A 7,339-nucleotide genomic window follows, 5' to 3' on the forward strand; every position below is an offset into this window, starting at 1 on the left:
CTCTCAGCCTGTCATCATAGGGTCTGCTTCCCTGACTTCTGATCATGCATGTGGCTCTTCTCTGGACTCTCTCAAGCTTCTCCACATCCTTTTTGAATTGTGGAGCCCAAAACTGGATGCAGTACTCCAGCTGCGGCCTCACTAAGGCCGAGTACAAGGGGAGAATGACGTCCCGGGATTTGCTTGAGAAGCATCTATGGATGCAAGCCAGCGTTTTGGTTGCTTTACTAGCTGCAGCATCGCACTGCAGGCTCATGTTCATCTTGTGGTCAATGATGACCCCCAAGTCTCTTTCTTGCATAGTGCTAGCCAACATAGCACTGCCGAGCCTATAAGGATGCTGCGGGTTTTTCTTCCCAAGGTGGAGAACCTTGCATTTATTGGCGTTGAACACCATCAGATTCTCGTCCACCCACTTGCTGAGCCTGTCCATGTCAGCCTGGATCACCCGCCTGTCTTCTGGTGTGGATGCTTTTCCCCAAAGTTTGGTGTCATCAGCGAACTTGGCCAGTCCACTTCTGACTCCAGTGTCCGCATCATTAATGAAGATGTTGAACAGTATGGGTCCAAGGACAGAGCCTTGGGGGACCCCACTGGTTATAGGACACCACGATGAGTGACATCATAATGTTTGGGAAGGTATCCCAGGGTCCTTACTCTGCTGCTCTCCATCCTTCCTTTCCTCAGGATCCTGAACTCAATCATCTTGTAGCCACTGCTGCCCAAGTTGCCACCCACTACCTACATTCCCCATGAATTCTTCCTTATTTGTGAGCAGCAGGTCAAGAAGAGCAGGGCCCCTAGTTGGTCACTCTGGCATTTACATCAGGAAGTTGTCCCTAACACTCTCCAAAAACTTCCTGGATTTCCTGTGCACTGCTGTATTGCCCACCCAGCAGATGTCAGTGTGACTGAAGTCCCCCATGAGAACCAGGGCCTGTGATTGGGAAACTTCTGCTAGCTGCTTGAAGAAAGCCTCATCCACCACTTCATCCTGGTCTGGTGACCCTTCATTAGAGTCATGTTGCTCTCCCCTCTGACCCTAACCCAGAGACTCTCAACAGACCGATCTCCAGCTTCATACTGGAGCTTGGAGCAATCTTACAGCTCTTTTACATAAAGTGCAACTCTTCCTCCTCTTCTCCTGTGCCTGTCCTTCCTAAACAGTTTGTACCAATCCATGACAGTGCTCCACGTTGGCACTGGATTTGGACCCAGCTCCTATACCTTTGTTCTGGGTGAGCACAAGCCTCAGACTGACCACAACACCTGCCAGTTGATAATAGGCAAATTTATTGATACAGAATGATAAGAAAAAAGCAACAATTCAAACAATCAAACAATTCTATATCTACCAATCCTAGGGCTGTCATCAGAGTCAAAGTACATCTGGTCAGGATGCATACCCCACTCTGAGGCTCTTTCTCTTAGGTGTCAGAAGTCTGGAGGTGGGATGCCAAGGCCCACAGCTCCCCTCCAGTGGGGTGCATGAGGCAGGTTGCTGGTATGCTCTCAGTCCATTGTGGCCTTGGGGACCCTTCCTGAGGAACGGGGATGGGGATAGGGACCCCTCTGAAGGAGGATAAGGAGGAGGAATGGGGAGGGATGGAAGGGAAGGCAAGAGAAGGAGGGACAGGGAGGGACCCTTTGTTACTCTCAAGTCTCTGCTTTTGTATTCTCCTTCCCCCTTGTTGACTCCTGATGACTCTTCATCTGTGACTATCTCTGGTTGGTTGTCTCTCTGTGGTCACAAGTCCACATAGCCTTCTGGGCCTTCTCCTAATTTGGGCTGTTCCCCCCAAACTGGGACTCAAGCCCTGCCTGCTCTGAGGCTTTGGAGCTGGTGTCACATATCTCATGTTATGGGACAGTATGGAATATATTTCCTCAGTTCCCAGGCTCTGTGTCCTTGTTGCATTACACAACCTGTCTGCCTTGAAGGCTGTGGTCTCATGTTATGGCATGCCCCCCTTAATTCTCAGGCTGTGTGCATCCATTGGCCTTGTTGTGCTAGAGAGTCCATCTGCTTCCAGGGCTATATGGAACTGTGTGTGCTCAAGACCCAGGCTTTTACAAATCAATTAACCACTGCTGCCCATCTTGACCTCTTATAATGCATATATCTTTGTCTATAAGCTTATTCCCAAAAAACAGACCTTTAAATACCATTTCTAAGCCAACACTCCAGTCATGTGAGCTAATCCACCAAGTCTCTGTATTTCCAATCACATCATAGTTCTGTGACTGGGTAAGGACTTGCAATTTTTCTGCTTGTTTCCCAGGCTCCATGCATTTGTGTACAGGTACCTGAGGTAACTAGTTGATTGCCCTGATTTCTCAGGAAGTATGAGAGCACCTCCCCTGTTGTCCCTTGCTTCTTGCTCTTCCTCCAGATCTCCTGCTTCCCTACTTACCTCAGGGCCTTGGTCTCCACCCCCCAGCAAAACTAGTTTAAAGCACTGCTAACTGGGTTAGTGAGCCTGTCTGCAAAGATGTTCTTCCCTCTCTTCATCAGGTGAATCCCATCTCTTCCCAGCATTCTTTCTTCTTGGAAGAACATCCCATGGTTTCATAGATTTCATAGACGTCAGGGCTGGAAGGGACCTCGGAAGATCATCGAGTCCAGCCCCCCGCCCAAAGGGCAGGAAGTCAGCTGGGGTCATAGGATCCCAGCAAGATAAGCATCCAGTTTCATCTTGAAGGTGTTCAATGAAGGCGCTTGAACCACCTCCGGTGGCAGGCTGTTCCAGACCTTGGGGGCTCAGACAGTAAACAAATTCTTCCTTATGTCCAGCCTGAAACGATCTTGAAGTAGTTTGTGACCATTCAACCTCGTCATCCCTTGGGGCGCTCTGGTGAACAAACGTTCCCCCAGATACTGGTGGTCACCCCTGATAAACTTATAGGTGGCCATCAGATCACCCCTGAGCCTGCGCTTTTTCAGGCTAAAGAGCCCCACGGCTCTCAGCCTGTCATCATAGGGTCTGTTTCCCTGACCTCTGATCATGCGCGTGGCTCTTCTCTGGACTCTCTCAAGCTTCTCCACATCCTTTTTGAATTGTGGAGCCCAAAACTGGACACAGTACTCCAGCTGCGGCCTCACTAAGGCCGAGTACAGGGGGAGAATGACGTCCCGGGATTTGCTTGAGAAGCATCTATGGATGCAAGCCAGCGTTTTGGTCAGTTTACTAGCCGCCGCATTGCATTGCAGGCTCATGTTCATCTTGTGGTCAATGATGACCCCCAAGTCTCTTTCTTGCATAGTGCTAGCCAACATAGCACTGCCGAGCCTATAAGGATGCTGCGGGTTTTTTTCCCCAAGGTTCAAGAAGCCAAATCCATACTGGCGTGACCACCTGTGCAGCCAGGTGTTGATCTGCAGGATGCGACTGCTCCTGCCTGGGCCCTTTTTCTTGACTGGAAGATCGACGAGAACACAACTTCAGCCCCAGACCCTCTCACCCTTTAACACAGGGCCCGGTAATCACTCTTGATACGCTCAGGGTCTCCCCTGGCAGTATCATTGTTACCCCACATGGATGAGCAGAGTGGGGTAGTAGTCAGAGGCCCGTATGAGCCTTGGTAGTCCCTCCATGACATCTTGGATCTGGGCTCTGGGCAAGCAGCAGACCTCCCAGACAACAGGTCATGGTATTGCAGCATCCTGCCTAGTCTACTTTCCATGAGGAAGGTTAGGGCTGCAGGTACAACAGCCCAAGGGCATGCTGTGGTGGTGTGAGGCATGGAGTGAAGTAGAGTGATTGCAATGCCCAAGGCCTTGGGTTCCAGCCCTGGAGAGGTGAAAACCCAAGAGTAGCCTGGAATTTAAAGCAACTGAACTGGGAGACAGAGACTGAGAATCAAGACTGAGAGATGGAGAAAGAGGAAGCTGGCAAGGCAACAGCCTGACTAGGAAATCCATGGAGCCATCCAACATGAAGAACCACACCAGGCAGTGATATCCTGCCTTGGGATTCTTCCCCTCTGCTTCAAGCAGGGGTAAGACAACTTCCAGATTAATTCTTTTTCTAACAAGGCATGTCAGGAAAACGGGACTATTAGGTCTCTGAGCAGACAGCGATGGCAGGACTGACTGTAGTGGGGCAGAGGGAGCAATTGTATAGTTGGGATTGCTGTTGGACAAGCTTTCAGGCATCAAGTGTAATTCAGATATGAGCAGGCTTCTTCATATTGTGGATTTTCCACTGTAGATGGAAAATTTCTTTATCTTCCATGTTGTAACAGGGTTGGAGCGTTGTTTATAGCTGTGATGATCCAGGAAATGTCAAAGAAGAAAGGATTTATTTCTAATATCTTTATTGGATCAACTATATACCTCGGAGAGCTGTTGGACAAACTTTTGGCTATCTTCACATCGTTCTTCAGGATTGTCATTGAAGCTGCAATTTGCACATTTGACATCTTGCTGCCTATGTTGAAAACTAAGAGGCATGTGATCGAATTTCTTGTTTCCACAAAATTGGATGGAATCAGAAATGCTGGGATGATGAAGTTGGGACTTGAGATCTGTGTAACAAGGTGGGAGACTTATTTACTGATAAGAGGAGGGCCCAGGATCCATGACTTTGGCTTCTGCTCCCACCCTAGTACCATCTCTTTCAATCTTCAAGTACCCACTAATTTTGGAGAGTCCGGCTTAACATACTTAGGGCTTAACTTTAACTTAAAAAAAAAAAGCATGGAACAGTTTTAGCTCGTTCTTACCCTCTTTCTTGAATAAAATGGAAGGGAATTGCCAACTGTTAGCAACTTTTAACACTTACGCTAGGGACCAGATCTGAGTGGTGCTTTGGCATCTGTGTATGTCTAAGTGCAATTCTGTTTCACCCTAGCTCCAGTCCTGCAGAACCATCTACTTTTGTAATGCACCTTCATCTTGGCTTTACCATTAAATCACAAAAAACAGTGAGGAGGAAAAGACCCCCACACCCACCGTTTAGTGCTGAAGTTTCTTCAGAGACTCAGGAATGGTGGAATAGATTGCACTTAAACATTTAGATACACAAATGGAAAAATAGTATCTGTCTCCATGTGTCAATATTCAGTTCTCTTAAATTGAGACCCCAGTAATTAGAGCACACCTTTGAAAAATTTGGGCCTTAATTCTCTGTATAACTTCTCTAGTACAGCCAGGCTGCATGTGCTGGGATGGAGCCAAAGTGGAGTATTGTCTCTTTATTTTTACATTATATGCCTTGAAGTGCACAAGGGATCACAAGGCTTAGTTAAATAATATTTGCAAAATGTTTGAGGTTCTTGAGTGAAAGATCTACCTACATTCAAAGTCCCCTAGAATGATTCAAACCAATTCAGAAAGACACAAAGGTCTGTGAAGAACACTTTAGCCTGGGTTAAAATCCATGGGGAATATGGCACAGGGGACACAATGGTGGGAGTCTACTATAGATCTCCTACCCAGGATCAAGAGCTTGACCAGGCGTTTGCCAGGGAATTGACTGAAGCTGCACGCCCCCAGTGCATGGTTGTCATGGGAGACATCAACTATCCTGACATCTTGTGGGAAGAGTGCTCTGCCAAATTTGAGTGGTCGCAAAGCTTTCTCTCATGCGTGGATGAGATCTATCTGATGCAAGAAGTCAACGGGCCAATGAGAGGTAAATCGCTACTCGACCTGGTACTGGCAATGGGGGATGACCTAATCAGTGACCTAACAATCAAAGGGAAGCTGGGTGACAGTGACCACGAGCTGATCACCTTCACTATCTGCCGTAAAGCTGGCGAGTCAGTCAGCAATACAGAAGCCTCAACTTCAGGAAAGCTGACTTTGACAAGCTCAGGAGGCTTGTCAGTGAGGCCCTAAGGGACCACAACCCAAAGGAGAGGGGAGTTCAGGGTGAGTGCTTGCTCCTCAAGGGAGAGATCCTGGATGCACAAGCAAAGTGTATTCCATCTCGGAGGAAAGGCAGCAAAAGGGCACAGCAGCCCCGTTGGCTCTGCAGGGAACTAGCGGACCTCCTGCATCTAAAAAGAAAGACCTACAAAGGATGGATGACTAGATCCACCTCCAAGGAGAATATTCTGCACTGGTCTAGATCTGCAGGGAGCGAACCAGGAAAGCCAAGGCTGCAATGGAACTCCAATTAGCTATAAGTATCAAGGACAATAAAAAGTCCTTTTTCAAATATGTGGGGAGCCAGAGGAAAAGCAAGGGTGACATTGGACCCTGCTAAACCAGATGGGAAAACTGACCACCTACGCCCAGGAAAAAGCTAACCTACTAAATGGGTACTTTGCATCGATTTCTTACCAGTCCCAAGGGGTGCCCCTTCCCATTACAGGGCGGGAACGCCTGGGTGAGGGTGATTCCTTACCCTCCATCAATGCTGACTTTCTGAAGGAACACCTTGAGAGGCTGGACACCTTCAAGTCAGCCAGCCTGACAGTTTACAGCCCAGGGTACTCAAGGAGCTGGTAAGCACCGTAGCTCAGCCCCTGGCATGGATCTTTGAAAACTCCTGGTGCTCTGGTGAAGTGCCTGAAAATTGGAAGAAGGCCAAGGTGGTGCCTATCTTCAAGAAACACACTTGCATATGACAAAAAACAAATAATTCAACACACTTGCATATGACAAAAAACAACTAATTCTTGAAGAAGAAATAAACAAAAGCTTGAAGTTCAGAAAAATGTTTTTTGGATCAGGTATAAATGATAAGACAAGATCTTAGCCCCATTGAAACCAGAGGGAGCTTTTCCTTTTCGTTTCAAGAGCTCCAGGACTTCAACCTAAATTCTTTAGCATGTGTGATCTTTAAAATCCCACAGAATTTGATATAAAACCAGGATATTAATTAGTGCTTTGGCCAAATGCCAGCCCAAGCAATTACACTTTACCCACATACATTTCCAATGCGGTTTCCAATTTGGCCTGAGTATTTGCTTTTAATTTCTTTCCTAAGCAGTTTTACAGCATTTATCTAATGCTAGTTGTTCCAAGTTTTGGTGAAGCAGTTCCCATGAATCCTATGCCAAAGTTGGTATGATTAATTACCAGTTATAATGTGCTTGGAGATGGGAGGATAAAAATTGCTAAATATGGTAAATATAAATATTCTTTATCATTCTGGAAGCCTCATTAAAAATAAATCTTGTGGTGGCACATTAATAATTAGTGATTTGCTGTAGATATGGTTTTTTAAATCTAGGTTAGGTTATGATTAATTTAGGGATTTACTTCACTTCTAGGCTCGATGAGGACCAGAGCATAATTTGAAGTTTGGATTGTTAATTGACAGGGAAACAAATACTGTGAGCTTCATTGGCTCAGCTGGTGTCATGAAACTCTGCCATGGCAGGGATG

This window comes from Alligator sinensis, unplaced genomic scaffold, assembly GCF_000455745.1.
Source record: "Alligator sinensis unplaced genomic scaffold, ASM45574v1 scaffold225_1, whole genome shotgun sequence".
NCBI classification, from domain to species: domain Eukaryota; kingdom Metazoa; phylum Chordata; order Crocodylia; family Alligatoridae; genus Alligator; species Alligator sinensis.